At 46.7% G+C, this 18288-nt stretch overlaps 1 pseudogene; it reads right to left on the bottom strand.

Annotated features, from left to right (window-relative positions):
- Nucleotides 1-1442: 1442 nt before the first annotated feature.
- LOC136659883 (5S ribosomal RNA) lies at nt 1443-1562 on the bottom strand (annotated as a pseudogene).
- Nucleotides 1563-18288: the final 16726 nt, after the last annotated feature.

The raw sequence follows: 18288 nt of genomic DNA, 5'->3' as shown, positions 1-18288 counted from the left end.
GAGCACCAAAGTTAATAAATGCTGCCTGCGCTGTGCTTGGAGATTACGAGACCACCATCTACTGTCTGACAAGTAGTGAAAGCAGCGTTACAAACAAGCCCCCAAAGAGATGCATTGAACTGATGACATCCCAAGGTCTAACTAGACGATGTTAGATGGGGGGGGGAGGAAGCTGTACATCGCTGCAGTGAACCAATGGAGGGAGCATCATTCTGTGTCAAAGCACTCAGTAGTGTAGCTGGGGGGGGCAGTATCCGAGATTGGGTGATGACACCCCTGCATTTCACATTGCATGCAGTCACCCCTTTCCCATGCAAGTGTGGCTGTGGTCCCAGAGCCATACGAGGCTGGAGGCAGGTGGACACATTTTGCGGTGTTTGTCACACAACAACAGTAAAAGCTGTCACCCCCTTCTCTCCAACAGAAAATCAGCACTCCACTGTGGGGGGCAATGCGCCCCCCCGGCCCTGGCCTAGCTACGCAACTGAAAGCACATGACTAGCATGCAGACAGTCCAAGGTGGAATCTCTGGCACTTCCGGGCAGACTGGCAAAGGTCCTTATCTGCAGCCCTGGAGAGCTTCTGCCATTCATTGTTGAGAATACTCAGCTAGACGGACCAATGGCCTGACTCAGGACAAGGCAGCCTCCTGGGTATGTAACCCTTCACTCTAGTGACACGTGTGTGACATGATACCATCGCACTTTAAGCATTAGCTTTTGCTTTCGCGTGTGTTGACATCACACATCCTGCTTTTCCTGTGCCAGGCATGACCTGGAAGATAGGGCCAATGGCAGTCATGCATGCACCAGTCTGTCTTCTTCAGAGGCAGGCAGACATTAGACGCCCAACAGTTTCACAACAGCCAGTAAAAGCGCAGCTTAGAAAAATTATCTGCTGTCACTGACCCTTTGCTAATTGTTTCTCTTGTAGCTTTGGGGACAAGCAGCTGTGAGCCTGGAGCTTCCCCCCTCCATGCCACCATTGCCACGGTCTACTACGGCTCCAGGGGTCAGTCTGATGGGGGGGACTCTCAGCGAGCACACCACTTGGCCAGTGCCCAAATTTGGCCCTGCCTGGGGCCAAACTAGGTGGTCTGTCAAAATGTATCATTACCAGACAAGCTTAAATCCAGACATTCCTCTGACTTATGAAAAAGCCTTCCCTTTCCCCTGCAGGCCACGGAAAAACTCTGCACCATCACTTCTGGAGGGAACACTGTGGTCACCCAGAGGAGACTGACCTCCGAGTCAGGATTTCCCTGGCTTGAATGTCAACCTCCCTAGGCCAGCTGTTAGCTCTCAGCTTTGTCTCTCCAGTTACAACACAGGCCTGATGTAAAGGCAGCATGTGAAGTACTATGTGTGCTTGAAATTACCATACAAAGGCTAAATGTTATATGTTATGGTTGGCAACCTTCAGTCTCGAAAGACTCTAGTATAAGCCTACAGCACCTGGTATTCCCAGGCGGTCTCCCATCCAAGTACTAACCAGGCCTGACCCTGCTTAGCTTCCGAGATCAGACAAGATCGGGCATGTGCAGGGTAATATGTTATGCACACTTTATCCCCATTTGTCTGCCCCCTCCCCCATTCACCGAACCTCCCCATTTTTGCTACCCCCGAACCAGGCAGTAAAATTGGAGTAGCCAGTTGGGATCAGCGCTCGTTAATTCAGATTTTTAATTTTAATTGTAAAAACGGTATTTTGTTTTTAATGGGAGAGAAGCTCTTTCTTGGCATGTCCTCTGTGGTGCACTAAGCATGTCTGCAGACTGAAGGGTGCTGCAAACTTTATTTTCCAGAGCTCAATTCTGGATTATGCCTGCTTCAATCACCATGAAGCTGCTTCTAGAGCAGATCTATAGGCAGTGTCTATGCACTTAAATTTAAACACGCTAAAGCAGTTTTTCTCAAACTTTTAGCACTGGGACCCACTTTCAGAATGAGAATCTGTCAGGACCCACCAGGGTGATGTCATGACTGGAAGTGACATCATCAAGTGGGAAAATTTTTAACAATCCTAGACTGCAGTCCTACTCACATTTACCCAGAAGTCCTATTTACAATCATTGTTAAAAAACAAACACATGGTAGCCTGTTAAAAGTCCAGATCTGTCACATTTCCCCACATGCAGTCACATTCTATGGTAGCATCAAGTCTAAATTAAAAATAAAATATTGAAATGAATGGGGACCCACCTGAAATTGGCTCACAACCCACAGTTTGAAACACTAAAGCATTATCTAAATAGGTTGTTGGCATCCTTCAGTCTCGGAAGACTATGGTGTCACGCTCTGAATGGTGGTTCTGGAACAGAGTGTCCTCTCCAGTGCGCAAAGCCTGGGTAAAGTAGGTATGGAGGATAGGCTGTTACCCATGCAGCAAATCCCCCCTCTCCACGTCGCTGAAATGGTCCAATGGAAAGGCAGAGGCCAATACGGTTGGTTCCAGCGGCATCACAGGAGTTGCCAGAATGTGACTGTGTTCAGCCATGAACTGCCTCAGGGACTCCGGCTCCGGATTTTGCCTCGAGGTTGATTCCTGAAACCTTTTCCATAATTGGAAATAATGTAGCCACAAGGCAGTGGAGGTTTGGGATCAGAGTTTTCCTTCTCTCAGATGAACTGCCTTCCCAGGCTGACGAGTCCCATCTACCCGGTGGCTGTTTAGTCGCCTCTTATGACAAGTACAGCCAAACTGAGGGCCTATTCTTATCCCCAGCCCCCAGGGGTAGTAATAATAATAATAATAATAATAATAATAATAATAATAATAATAAAACAACTTTATTTATACCCCGCCCTTCTCCCCAAAGGGACCCAGGGCGGCGTACAACAAGTTAAAAGCAGATTAAAACATAATATTAAAAAACAGATAAAACATTAACATATTAACAAATATCATAATTGCTCACCATTATCCTGCATCTCAATAGATGAAGAATCTAATCTAGTGTGTGAAAATAGCGTTATTTTCTTCTTGTGCTCTATTATAGGTCAAAATACAAATTGTGGCAATTGGTCGCAAACTTCCTAGAGGACTCATCCTGGCCAAACCCCATCAGTTCTGCCACATAGGGGGAGAAATGCATACCCTTTGTTACCCATAGACCACTTAAACTCTGCTGTCTATCATTTTGCTGCAGGGGATTAATAATTTTATGCTTATTTAAACAGACAGTTTTTTCGTTGATGGGCATATTCTGGGGGAGTATTCTGGGGGGTAAATATTCATATTTACCCCCTTTGATAAAACAGAAAAGCAAACATATTCCGACATGATCCTGCCGCATACCAGAACTCTGGCAGCTGTTAGACACTGGTATTCCACATGCTCTCTGCACAGCATCCACACAGGCCGGGCTGATGATGACACCTGTTGACTGATGAGAGCGTTCACAGTTCAGCTACCTAGATTATTGTGAATGGGTTTATCAGTGTAGTTTGCATAAACTGGGCACTACAGGGCACACCAAAGAGAGACTTGGTGACCCTTAAAGCCCGAGAACCTCTCCCCAGCCTTCAAAACACTGCAGACAGCGTTTCTCAAAGGTTTTAGCACTGGGGCCTACTTTTAAAAATGACACTCTATCAGGACCCCCCTATCTTTACGAGACTTTAAAAAATAGGTAATCAAGAAAGAAATAATATTTATTTATTTACAAGTAACACTTTATTTATTTGCAAAAAAACTCCATCCATCTCCATCCATCCATGGGGGGAGAGTAACTGGCCCATCTCACCCCAGCAGTGTCTGTTCTGGTGGCTGTCTGCTGGTATTCTTTTGCATCTTTTTAGATTGTGAGCCCTTTTGGGACAGGGAGCCATTTAGCTATTTGATTTTGTAAACCGCTTTGTGAAGTTTTAGTTGAAAAGCGGTATATAAATACTGTTAATAATAATTAATAATAATAATTTTTCATAATGAGGCAGCCCTAATGAATAGCCATAAGGCTTGAAGGGGCTAACAGTTCAATCCTATTCACACTTTCCTGAGAGTAAGCCCCATTGACTGCAGTGGGCCTTACTTCTGAGTAGACATGCATAGGCTTGAGCTGTTAGTTATGTGACTCAGCTTTCACCTGCCCCGCACTACCTGTCATTGATGGACTTGGAAAACACACACACACACACCAGAAAAAAAGGCATTCAAACATTTATCTCCCTATATTTACTCAAGCTTGCAAACTCCTTGCAAACTGCAAGAGCTCAGCTCTTTGCAGGGCAATTAGCAGCTGTCTGATTTTTGAACAGCCACAGTTTGATGCAATTTGTTATCTGCTCTTGCCATCACCTGTGTTTTCATTGGAGGCTCAGCCGGACCCACCAGAAATTGGGTCACGGCCCACCAAGTGCTTCCTGACCACAGTTTGATGAAATGCTGCTTTAGCAGATAGAAGGAATGGAGGGATCCTTCAGGGCAGCTGAGATCTGGAGAGCGAGAGCAAGGACTCTGGTGGGCAGTCGAAGCTTGTTAATTCCCTTACCTTATGGAGGCCCCTGGGACTGCCCCCCTTCTGCAGAATGCAGCATGTTCTCCATTGGTATGGCTGCACTGTTGTGGAGGGGGGATTTAGTTAGATTTGGGCTGTAAGTTTACGGTGAGGTTCACAATGGAAGCAAAGGGTAAAGGTGTCTCTTTTGTGTGATGATTGTATTTGCTCCCAGAATGTGGCCTGTTTGCAGGTTTTACAGATTCAATTTTGCTGACCAAAGCAAGGTATGGCCAGTTGTGAAATTTTGCATTTTCCAAAATGCAAAAGGCAAGGCTTATTCTCATCCAGCCACTTAGAGTGGGGAGGGAAGGATAGAGTGGGGAGGGAAGGATACTCCAAAAATGTTTGGCCTTTTTCTTAAGGACTGTGAGGCTGTCTTCCCTGCCATCCGCCCAAGCAGAATATCACAAGACTGGCCTAGGTCATGCTCGCCTGACATGCACCCAGCACCATGTTCACATATATAAAAGAGTGTGTCAGGCAGTACAATCACCGCCTGTTTCTCAAGAGAGCTAAATTCATAGGCAGCAGTGGTGTGCAGGGATAGTGGGTGCATTGCCATCAGGGGGTCATGTGCTCTTGTACGTAGTGCACAGATTGTGCACAGGGTGAGCGTGATATGCAAATAACACTTAAAGAAAGAGGCCAGGTGGGTGGGACAACTGATTGGTGGGTGATTTCTCTGAACTGCAGGAGAGATGTGTCCTGGGTTGAAATCCCTGCTTGGATGTAAGCTGACGTGACCTTATGATGAGCTCCTTGGCGGTGATGTAATTGACAGAAAACATGATAAGCGTGCCTTAAAAGTGCCTCGAAAATATTTTATTTTCAGGACTGAAAATCAAGATGTTTGAATGCTTCAACATTGTCATTCAGAAGGGACCTTTCCTATTACCAATTGATTTCTCCTTTTGAAATTTTTCTTCTTCTTTTTTTTTTTAAATCACTCATTCTTAATTTGGAAACATGCTGAAGTTTTCACAGCAGCAGCTGTGTGAATCTGACAGATTGCAGAGAGAGAGAGAGAGAGAGAGAGAGCACAAAATGTGTGCATTTGGAGGAAACTAATGATATTGAAAATCTGCGGAAAGGAGGGGCAGAGGGAGCAAGGAAAAGAGATTAAGGGCAAATCCCAGTCCGTACCCCTCCTTTGTCTTATCATTCACCAGCACTTCTGTTGATATACTCACAATAAATAACAACAATTGATCAAGAATTAAAGCAACCCAAAGGGCCTGGAGATGATCAGAAACTGGTCTTGCTGCTTCCCTGATCCTCCCCTTTGCTTCTAGCAGCTAGTTTTTTCTCTGGCTCTCTCTCTCTCTCCCCCCCCCCCCCACACCCTGCCCCACCATGCACTCTTTGCCAATTTCGTGGGTGATACTGCTTGGGAACATGTTTTTCCAAGGCTCGGAATCAGGCCAGTGACTGCTGATGTTAAGAGGACGTGACATGTACGCCCGGCAAGGCAGAGCACTGGCTGTGCACATTAGAGTCAAACACATCACAGCCTGATTAGGGAAGATGGAGAGAGCGTGCATGTTTGTGCTGGTGCCGGACATTTTTTTTTTTAAGTAATCCTCCAATGCTCTTTCCTTGTATTGACTGATTCATTTTTCTGGGAGGCAATTGCTTTCCTCGCTCTCCTGCCCCCCCCCATTCTTTCTCTACCCCCCCTTTGCTATCATCATTCCACATGCTCCCGGACAGGAGAGTTCAAAGGCACCTAGAATCCAGCAGTGGTGGTGGTGGAGAATGCAACGATTGCTTAATGCACTGGGCTCTCTAATCTCTTCCTGACCTGGCTTGTATCGAAGCTGATTTTCTGTGAATCTTGCACCAGTATGTGAAACTCCTCTGAGCTAGAAAGCAGGGCCAGCGGCCAGGGAGCAGCACATCATATGCAGGGATTTATGCTATCTTTTTTAAAAAAAAATCCCTAGGACTGAATGGACTTACAGGGAAAGAAATCCCATTGAAATGAGCAAGGCACCTCTTAAAGCAGCATATTCAGGGTCAGCCCGAGAAACTTTTTCTGTCTTTGATTGCCAACATCTTTGTTCAGCTGTTTAGTGGAAGTCATTCTACAAGTGATGCAGAATAGAGGCAGGCAGGCTGAGCTGGCTGGCATACTAGGGAGCCAGGCTGGCTAGAGAATCATGTGTGACTGGGGCTTAAACTGAGCTCAGATCCCTGCATGGACCCAAGCTGGGTGTGAGGTGGGAAGACTTTGATGGGCTGCTGTTGAGTTCAGGCCACTGCACAGTGAGAACAAGAGTTCACCTCTGCATTCACTCCTGAATCCAAATTGCCTTCCCATAGCTTCTCTCCAACTTAGATAGGAAAATTGCGCCCATAATGCTTCTCTTCTGTAGCACATAGCAGCTGGGGGTGGGGGGTAGGTGGATTTTTGCTGATTGGCAGAGGGGAGATGACAGCATCAGGCCAAGCCTTGGAACAAAACACATGAAACAAGCAAGAAGAAGAAGTCCTAACAGGCCCAGCGGGTCATATTAAACCACCAGCTCCATCTGCCAGCTAGGAGCACCTTCCACAATGCGCCGGCTTCACCCACTGGCCCCGACCGCGTGGCTCTGATATTAAAGTAAATGCCAGGTCATAGATATGCAACACTGCTCAGTTCCTACCCTGCATGCCCAGGATGAGGTGGAGGTAAATTATGCAGAAAAGGATGGCAGGCTAGAAGCTTGGGCATCCTCACCTTCCTTCCTTTCTTCCGGAAAGTTCCTCTGCTTCTCTAATAGCCCCACAGATGTTTTCTATTTAATCCCTGGCTGCAGCTGGCAGCCAATCTCTGTGTTCCGCGTATGGAGTCTCTGCAATTACTGTAGCCGTGAGCACTGCACATCGTTCGGAAATGGACGTCCTTTCTCTTCCCTGGAAATCTCACTCATCATCAGGTTTTGAAAAACGGGAAACAAAGGCCCATTTTTTTGTTTCCTTTCTTTGCCACGTATTCAGTTCTCCAGCCTTTGTGGACAATCTAAGTTAATTTCTCTTTTTTTAAAAAAAAAGATATTAGCAACCCCATGGCCAATGTTATTTGGCTGCTGGTTCTGAAATTTAGCGTTGGGAATCTTCCCACTCTCAGGCTGCTCACTGTTACCTTGCAGATGCCTGATCTTGGAAGCTAAGCAGGGTCAGGCCTGGTTAGTACTTGGATGGGAGACCGCCTGGGAATACCGGGTGCTGTAGGCTTATACCATAGTCTTTCGAGACTGAAGGTTGCCAACCAACCAGGCTGCTCAGTGGTTTCTGTCCCCTTGGTGCTGTAGCTGACAGTCTTGCCATCTGGGAAGTTCGTTTGCTTATGGTCTTCTTGCTACCAACGGCATTCAATGCTTCAATCTCCAGGTCTCATTTCTACGAGGTTTACTTTCTCCAAGCTGCCTGTCAACTGTGCTTCAGCGAAACGGCACCCTCTGTCAATGCTCTGTTGGATGACACCTCACCCTGAGATGTTAGAGTGTTAGTGAACATCTCATAGGATCAGAAAAGCTTGACCAGGGTCCAAGAGAAGCTCTTGGACAGGCTGGCCCATGTAACATTGGCGCTACCTACAACAGCACTTCTCACAAGAGGAGAACACTTTGGGAGGTCGTATAATGGAAATGGATTAACCACTGAGTATCGTTGAATCTACTTATTTATTCTATTTGAAAAATTTTTATTCCACCTTTCCCATGCTGGAGCAAATGCCCAAGGCGGGTTCCAAAGCTCTTCTGTTTCCTTGCCATCCTGGGAGCATTTTTTAAAAGAAACTGAGCAGAACCAGATATGACTTCTGCCCAAGATCTAGAAAACAGTTGTCTGTCCTGGAGCAGACTCAGGGTAATGCATAGCTTTATAATGTTCCCCCATAATGACGATCTGAAATGCTCTTTCCTTTTTCTAGACCATATTTTCAAGTGGTGAAAACGGGCAGGCAATTTCTTGACCTGAGCCCTGAAAATTGCAATGCGGGAACTCTGTCGTCTCATTAAGATTAGATGTTGAACTGAGCTTTGTGCAGAGTTCTTGGGCTACGTGGAGACATGCGCCATCTTCATACATTCTCCTGTCTGAGGGAGGAGTGGGAATGTGATGCCTAGCCATGACAGTCACACTGATGTATACACTGGCCGCACCACCAGAGCATTTGTGCAATCAGCGCTTCTCCAGAAGGGGCAGGGATATGGGGGGCTTCCATCATGGAGTGAACAGGGCTCCTAACCATGAAGAGGAACTCTCTCCGCATTCAACGCTGCCTCTTGTGGACAAGTTTTGAATACATGCTTGCCCAGGGGGCATGTAACCAGGAGGCATGTCTGCACAGGTGCTTGGCTGGCCAATGCGCTTGTCTTCCCTCTCTTATGTGTTTCCTGAAAGCAGGGAGAGGAATGTTGAAGTAGTGGATGGTGAGACAGAGAAGTAAATGGCAACTTCCCTTCCAGAAGAGCCGAAACTGCGGTTAGTGGCATCTGCCCCGGTGTTCAGGCAAAATCACAGACCCCTTTGAAGGCAGTGAACAAAAGTGAGGACAACCTCGGTTGTCTCTAGATCAGCGGTTCTCACACATTTAGCACTAGGACCCACTTTTTAGAATGAGAATCTATCAGGACCCACCGGAAGTGACATCATCAAGCAGGAAAAATTTTAGCAATCCTACCCACACTTACCCAGGAGTGTAAGCCCCATTGGCTATCATTGTTAATAGAATATACATAGTAGCCTGTTAAAAGTACAGGTCTGTCACATTTCCCCAAATGCTGTAACATACCATGGCAGCATCAAGTCTAATGGATTAAAAATGAAATATTGAAATGGATGGGGACCCACCTGAAATTGGCTTGCGACCCACCTAGTGGGTGCCGACCCACAGTTTGAGAAACACTGCTCTAGACTGTAAAGCTGGAGATTCGTTTTCGGGAAAGCTTTAGCAGAAATCTCCTGACATGACGGATTTTGCATGGCGAAAGCAAAAGAGAAACTTATTTGATCTGTTAGCTTTGGGGTTTGTTGCTTTCTTTCCCATTTCATGTAGCATGACTAAACGGCCATAAATTGCTTCATTTTTATAGCAAATAATGACCTACATAATACGCTTGGCTCTTCCCTTTTATATGTTCATTTTCTTTGTGGCAGGACCTATGGAGTCTCATTGGCGAAAACCCTGGATTTATTTCCTGCAGACACTGCAGCTGTAGGAGTCGATGTCTGCACTGAGAGGGCAGGCAAATGGAAGCAGATGTTTCCTAACCTGCAGCATTGTGCTCCCCCCAACCCACGAACTCCGTCTAATATACAAGTACCCCGAGCTCCTTGGAAGTTGCAAAAAGCCCTCCACTTGAAGAAGTTACAACCCAACAAAACCCCTGACTTGGTCCTCGGCGGGGATGAAACTACTCGGAAGCCTTGCAAATATTCCTCCTGCTTCTTTACCCCCCCCATTATTAATTCTCAAGGATGGCTCATTTAAATGATTATTAAAAATATTAGGCATTTGGTGGTGGTTTGTTCTCTTTCAATGGTTGCGAGATGCCTGATTCAGATGATCACACACAAAAACCCAACTGCAAAATCACACCCCTTTTGGCATCTTCTATTGTCTTGCCCTCCCCGCTCGCTTTTGGAAGCCTGGTGAGAACACCTGGGCTGGGTGACAGCTTGAAATGTTTCCCAACTCTCCAAATCTCTCATCCCTTGAAAAAAAAAAAAAAAACTTCCCCTGGAAAAGAAAAAGAAAAAATCCTTAGCAATAAAGAGTACAGGAAAAAAAAGACAGTTTGTCCCAATGGAAAGCGAAGAACAGCTCATTGTTGTCTCCAAACATCTGAGCGAATTCGAAGCAAGAGAGAATTTTTTTTTCTTTTAAAAAAAAAGCCATTAAAAGGCTGATGGTTCTATTTTTAAGGGGGGATAGAGCATGGAGCATTCAGCGCACCAACATCAGAACCATTTAAAATCAGATTTCCTGCAGGCAGAAAGTAATTCTACGTCTGCTCTTTGGAATCGTAGGCTTGGGAGAAAGAAAAAGGCTTTCAGGTCATCCAGAATGTCTCTGGTCAATTCAGCCTTGTTCCTTTGCTGCACATTCCCATCCATGAATGCTTGTCCAGTCTACTTTAGACTCATGCCTGCGAAGAGTTTCCTACCAGCTCCCGTGAGAACCTACTCCATTTATTCGCCATGAGCTTGCTTTATGGATTTTCCTTTTAAAGTATTATATTTATTTCCATCGACAAACCCAGCAACATGGATTGATCTGCCATCTCTAAGCACCTGTGAAGCTCTTGGTTTTTTTTTTTTTTTGGGGGGGGAGGAAGAATACTTTGAAAGCAGAGAGGGTCCCTCTCCCCCACCTCCTCCCCACTTCTCGTGACATGAAACCATTGCAATCCTGCGTTCATGGAAGGTGTCTCACGCATCCCTGCAGTGTAATCCCTTCGGGTTTTTTTTTTTTTTTAAAAAAACAACACAAAACTCTTGTAACCTGAATATATCCTTTTGTTCATGGAGATGTGAATGTAAGAAGCAGCGGCATAGCTAGAGGGGGTGCAAAGCGCTAAGTTTTACAGGAAGCCTCATCGCAGCATGCAAGCGGCCCCTCGCCTTCGGAGTCATTCTGAGTGGGGGAGCAAAACAGAGATACATGCCTCTGTTTTGCTCCCTCCACCTGGATTGGCTCCGAAAGGGAGGGGGAGGGGCTGCTTGCATGCTGCGGTGAGGCTCCCTGCAAAACTTGGGGCTTTGCACACCCTCTGGTAAGAAGAGCAATGCTGGTTCAGACTGAAGGTCCACAGACAGAGTTTCCACCTATTCCAACCTCCTGTTTGCATCACGCCCACCCAGATGTTTCATGCAGTGATCACCTACCAGAATTCAAGAAGGGCAGTATTGTCTTTGGGATAGGCAAAAGGAAACCTCCATAGCATGTACTTAACTGGTGCAATTTGCTGCCGTCAGATAGCTGAGGTGACTTCTAAAGGGGAGTAGGCAAATTCTTGGAGGTGGACAGGTGTGTCCGTGGCTAGTCATCATGATGGCCACACGTTACGACCAGGTTCAGAGTCAGTATACCTTTATCTGCTACTAGGGAGCAGTAAAGGGCCAATTGCTTTTGCTCAAGCAAACCTTTCTGGCAAGGATTCTCCAGGAGGCGCCTGCTGCCTGGCAGGTAGAAAGACAGAGTTCATCCATATGACTATACAGTCTTTCTGCCTGGGCTGTATATGAGACTCCTGAATCAGAGCTAAGTAAGTAGCATAACCCCCATGGTACAGATGGGGGGTGGAGTGGGGTGGCTGACACTAGTATGGTAAGTTTATGGCAGAGGCAAAATTCAAACCAAAGATTTCCTCAGTCATAGGTCAGTCTCTTACAGCCCAAACCTATGCCCCACCAGCCCATAGCATGTTACACCATTTCCAGGGTGCATGCTGTATACTATGGTGGTGATGAGTTGGCCCCAGAAAGGTAAGTAAAACCTTTTCTTACTTACCTCCCTCTGGCCACCTGGCCTTCAGTGGGTCTCCTTGATCCTATACCGACTGTTTTGCTGACAAGTCCAAGGAGAGTCAGGGGGCATTTTGGGGTGGGGAAAGGAGAATAGGACCTCTGTGTGTAACACTGCCACTGAGATTCTCTCCTTCCTTCCTCCTGTTCAGCCCACTCTCTGCCCACTTTCTGCACCCACCACTGACTTACTTGCTCCTCTCTCACACGTGTGGAGCCTCCAGCCATTTGAACCAGTGGCCCCAAAGCACCCAATGGCATATGGCTTTTGCACCAGGATCCTGGGCTTTATACAGTGGTGGATTGCACGGTCCGTTACCATAAAGCCCCTGCAGGATCAGGCCATTAGTCACTCTCCTACACCAGTTCTTAGCTAGAGTTTCCAGGACACTCATCATGATCAGCTACAGAGCAGTGGAGCTGTGGTGTGTCCACTCCAGCCAGGTGATTCTTGCGTTTGCGCTCGAGTGTTCAGGGTCGATTGAGTTAAACATGTAAATAAAATAAATATTGCAGAGAGACAGCTGGTTGCCCAAAGTCCCCACCGATTGATGAAGTAAGGCTAAGATATTAGTTCAGGTGACAGCTGGGCTCTGATGGAGTGAACCTTTGGAAGTCCAAACCTGATGCTGTTCGGCAAAAAAAAAAAAAGAATGTGCTGAAAATCTTTCTGGGGGATTTGAGCGTCTTGGCAACAAGCGGAGAGGACCATAATGATATGTTTGCTTATCATCCACTTAACCTGCCTCACATCTCTCTAGGCCCACATTGTAACCCTGGGTCAAAACTATTTTGGATGGCTGTAACTTGCGATAAACATATGCTTTGCTGGATGAACAAGGCCCCTCCGATTTGCTTCTTTATTATCATTAACATGGGCTGGGGGGGTTGCACGGAGGGAGATAATTCCTACAAGTGAAGAGAAGAGCCATGCTTGCTAGAACATGATAAGACCCTTTCTTGCCATTCCACTGTGCTGTTTATGTGGCAAATATTTGCCTTGGCAGATTGAAATCCACAGCGCCTTCCTTGCTTAATGCAAGGCCTGGAAACCTCGCACTGGGTTTCAAAGGATAGGCATTTTCTTATTGGATGTCGGTACAGAGCAGTGGCATAGCTAAAGGGGGTGCAGAGCTAAGTTTTGCAGGGAGCCTCACTGCAGTGTGCAAGGAGGGGCCCCTCCCCCTTCCCTTCAGAGCCAGGGGTTCATCTCTGATTTGGTCCCACTGCCTGGGATGGCTCCAAAGAGGAGGGGGAGGGGATACTTGCATGCTGCGGCGAGGCTCCCTGCAAAACTTAGTGCTTTGCACCCCCCTCTTGCTACCACTAGTGCAGAAGTTGGATGTGGGTGGTCTTAGTAGAAATAGGGTTAAGGAACTGCAGGATCTGGGCTGACATGGGGAAGAAGCTGTGGGGCCATTGACCATGAGTTTCAAGGCATCACCCAGAAACGGGTGGTTGTTTTGCCAGATCCCCAGTCCCACACTATCATGGATATAGGTGGAACCGTTTGATGTTCTCTTTGTAACCTCCTGCCCTAGATCTATGACCGTAGGCTAGTCCATGGTGAATATAGCCCCAATTACAAAGCATGCAAACTGCGGCATGCAAATGTCCCTCCTCCTTCCCTTTGAAGCCATTCTGAGCATGGGAGCAAAGTGACGGCGAATGCCTGGCTCCAAAGGGGAGGGACCCCTTGCACGCCCTGGGGAGGCTTCCTGCAAAACTTAATGCTTTGCACCCCCTCTAGCTATGCTACTGGTTCCAGGCATGACTTTCAAGGGCCCTGCAGATATCCTTCACCAAATTCATCTACATTCCCCTTCAATAGCTAGAGACTGAGACTGCTAATTCTTCTCTAAGTCTCCTATCCACGGAAGCAGACAATGCGATCCCTCTGTGCCCCACTCCTCTCTCTGAATGGGCATTTTCCTTTACCCCCTCCAAGAAAGGACATTTCCTTATTCTGTGGCTTTTCTCCTTTTGTTCTCTAGCCCAGACACATTTACGGCACACACAATAAATATACTGTATCTGTGGACAACTTTCAGTAGCAATTATAATAATCCTATTGTATGAGGTTTTCTACAAAAGTCAGCAGCAGGCCTACCAACGTCCTCCGATATGAGAGACGCTGCAGAGGGTTCCCCCTTGTCTCATTTCTGCCAGCACCAAGAGCTTGTTTCTGAGATGGGGAGAGGGACAAAAAGGCAGCACCACTCACGGCTCATGAGTGACCCACTGTCCTTGGGTCTACCATCTTCTTCTTCCTTCTCACACATCTGTAGCAAGGACTGAGGAGAAACCACACAAATGCAACTTGTAGGAAGATATTATAACAACCCCACTGATGACTGATCCCTGTGATTGGAGCCTCTCAGAACGAAGGTTGGCACCAACGTTTTGAAAAAGTCACAGGCAAGATTCAGAGTGTCGTAAATGGTCATACAACACAGAGGCATACTACTGGGGGCTTTGGGCTTTGGGTACTGGGGGCTTTGGCTTCTCTGCAAAGGTAAGCCAGAGGAAGGGGGTGGTGCTGGACAGGGAGGGGGAGGAATGGGGGAGTTTCGGGTGGGGAGGGGGAGGAATGGGGGGAGTTTCGGGTGGGGAGGGGGAGGAATGGGGGAGTTTCTTGAGAGGGAGGAATGGGGGAGTTTCTGGGCAGGGAGGGTGTGAATATTGGCATGCTCTGGATTCTAATACTGTTCCCACTCTCCTCTTTCCCTTACTTTCCTTGGACAAGAGCCAGCAAAATAGTTGCCACAAATCTCGGGAGACCATTGGAGCAGCAGAAGCTTACCCCAGGACAAGGAAATGAAAGTTCCCTTACCTCAAGGATGCCTCTGGACTGCCCCCCCCATGTATACAGAGCACTCTCCATTGGTGTGTCTGCATTGGCTGGGGGTGGTGGTATTTAGTTTGGATTTGGTTGTGAGTGTAAACCTGTTGGGGGGAGGGACCTTTTCCTGCTGATTTTATTCTGCATTGCACCAAAGAGGTTGATGGTGTTATAGACAGTGATTTAACAAGTCTGTAGTTTGCAAGGTTGGGAAGAAAATGCTTCCTGTGCAGGTCTCATTAAATTCTATACATGAATTTTTGAGAAGTTTTCATGTTACAACAAAACAAAACTAACAGCATGAGATCAGCAGAGAGAGAAACAGTGTTTCTCAATGTTTGTCCTCCGCCAAACCACTTCACATGTTCCACCTATGCGAAGTACCACCAGAAGTAACCAGAGATGACATAATTGCACATGTCATTTCTGGGTTAGGAGGCCATATGCAATATGATAAACACCAGTAAGAGGCTCAGGATGGGCAGGAGGGCTTTTTCAAGCATGGAAAGGCATGCTTTGACGCTTCCTACCACTGTTCGTTGTGTCACATTCCTGGTCTTGCTGCCGGGTGGCAGGTGTCCTGCAAGTACCACCAGAGGCCACCCCAAGTATCACTGGTGGTACCCATACTGAGAGACTAAACACTGAGAGAGATTACACGTGATAAATGAAAATATCATTACACACCTACATAAAGTGATCTTGAAGATGCTCACTTACAATATTATTAGTAGGAGGAGGAGGAGGAGGAAGAGGAGGAGGAAGAGTGAGAATACTTGCATTCAGAAGTTCACAAATTGATAGTAAAATAGATCAATAAATATATACCAGAGAAAGAGAGAGAGAGAGAGAGATTAAACATAGTATGTGTATTTCTCAGTTAAGAACATCTTTCCATTAACATAAATGCTGAGCAGGCAGGCATCAAGCTCATGCATTCCTGGTAACATAAGAAACAAAGACAAACCAGGTGTGAAAAATGGAAGGCCTCTTACAGCTTTGCGAGGCCCCAGCCAAGCCAAGTTCATGTGTCAGGTTCTCCTCCTGGGCCCCCTGCCAAACTCTTTTGCATTGCGCATTGATTTATTGATAAGCAAACAGCTGACTGCCAATGTAGGGCAATTTCTCTAGGAGCTGCTGTCAGCAAATCTCCCATCAGCTCTTTCTGAGGAGTTTACATATTCCGGCCACCGAGGCTTAAGAGCAGAGCAAGCCGTGGGTCTGGGGTGAGAAAGCCAGACTGGATGGAGTAGCCTGAAAAGTCTCTTCACAGACATCTGCTGCCTTGTCACAAGCCTGGCAGGAGATGTCCCTCACAGGAGAGCACCCCCCGCCCAGCTTTCTGAAGGACACACAGCAACCTTGCAGTCAGTTACTCAGGGGCCATCCATGGACTATTTTGAGTGTTTGCCTTGATAAGTGCAGAGGTCAGTCAAAATGGTTTATTCACCCAGATCCTACCCCATGTTCCTTTGAGCAAAACTCTGCCCAAGTTACTTTTCCTGAGTTGATTGATTGATTGATGAAATTTATATCCCACCTTTCCCATGCCAAAGTAAATGGCCAAGGCAGTTTACAAAGCTTTATAATCAAGTAAAAAGTATCACAACAGATAAAAAACATCAAACAAGGCCTTAAAGCATTAATTTTAACATTACATATTGAAATGTAAATCAAAACTCAGCAAAATCTAACAAATATTGGGATTACGAGGAACAAATTAGTCCAGGGAAGCTGTCAAGTCACGTCGGTATTTCAGAGGCCCCGAGGGCAGACATCCACTCAGCAACCTAATGCTAGATGGAACTGGTGTGATTTGAGCCCTCGCTGAAAAGCAACGAGGGAGGGAGTAGTTCTCAGTTCCCATGGAAGGGAATTCCATAGTTGTGGTGCCACTACAGCTGTGTTCTCCTACCTGAAAGAAATAGCTTGGGAAGTCAGGAAGTATTTTTACTTACATCTCCACAGGCTACCTGACCATCAATGGGTCTCCTTCAGTACCTTCGGAGCTGCAAGGCCCAATTAGAAACATTTTTGCAGGGTCTCACTTCACACCCAACAGGGCCAACCTTAGGAGCTGCAGGGCCCAGTGCAAAACGTTTCTGCGGGGCCCCTCCACCCCCTACAGCCCCTTTACTCACCAGGATGAGCGGCAGTTGTGTCACCATCAACTGCTTCTATGGGGGCTGGTTTCAAGCCAATCAGTCCTGGAGCTGGCAGCGGAAGTGCCATCCAGAAGGAATGCTCCGCTTGCTATGCCCTCCTTGTGACACCTCGGCATGGATTCCATGGTGCCGGCTGTGGCTGCCGCACTCCACTCGTTGCCCCAGTGTGAGACCCCTCCAAATGCAGGGTCCAATTTGGCCCTGGTCTCCTTGGGACATACAGCAGCTATTTTGCTGGCGTAGGTTCAAGGAGAGACAAGGGGGTATATCGGGCAGGGAAAATGAGGGTGGGATCCTGGTGAGTGCCGCTTCTGCTGAGATTCAAGCAGACCTTGGACAAAGGTACAGCCCAAAATCACCAATGGGAAATAAGTGAGCACATAGTCTGTTTGGGACTGACATCAGGGGAAACCGAGTGCAGAGTGATGGGTTCACGCAGCCATGTGTGAAATTGGAGGGAAGGATTTGCCCTCTGACCAGGAGCCTTGTCTCCTAAACCCACATCAGTGCAAAGTGTGAAAGAATTGGTGAGTCTGGAAAGCTTCACCTGAGCAGCCCTAGTGTGGGTTTGCATTCCTTCCAGTATTTTACAGAAGAAAAGAGTGACATGCTCAGAACACCTCTTATACCAAAGATTTCTGTCTAAACAGGTCTCTTCAATACCAACTGGTTCGGTTTACTATTCACTAGTCTATCCTCCACTGACTTAAGAGCCCAGTGTTCATTTGGTATCTAAGGTACCTTAGATAAAGCATAATTATCTGACTATACTGAACCACAGACCAAAACAGGCACATCTGTAGCAGGTGTGAAATGGCAGATTTTGCACTTCGTGCTGCCTTGGTGTCCATGTGCCTGTACATAAATGCATGTGTAATGGAGATGAGATGCACCAATTCCTTCCTTCCTTTTGAAATGTAACTTCCAAAATCCTGCAGAAGGTGTGGATCCTGAGTTTTGATGACAAAACTGACCAGTAGCCTGTGTGGTTAATCTGAAAGAGGAGTTGGATGCTGTTGTATGTATGATATTGTATGTACTGTATCATATACATGATATTTTCTCTCTTACCTCAAGTAATGCTCCAACCTGCCTAATAGGCCTACTTGGATCTGCAGCAGCTAATTCGCTGGCACAAGTCCAAGCAACCCTGTGTAGGGCATTCAGACCCAGGAAGAAGGGTGGGATTTATTGGAGACGTTGTAACCAAAAAGGGCTGTTATTTTTTAAGGGGAATTATTATATTACCCTTTTGGAAACTTCAGGAT

This window comes from Tiliqua scincoides, chromosome 8, assembly GCF_035046505.1.
Source record: "Tiliqua scincoides isolate rTilSci1 chromosome 8, rTilSci1.hap2, whole genome shotgun sequence".
Lineage (NCBI taxonomy): Eukaryota > Metazoa > Chordata > Lepidosauria > Squamata > Scincidae > Tiliqua > Tiliqua scincoides.
The sequence above is the reverse complement of the archived record's forward strand: the minus strand, read 5'-3'. Positions and strand labels throughout refer to the sequence as shown.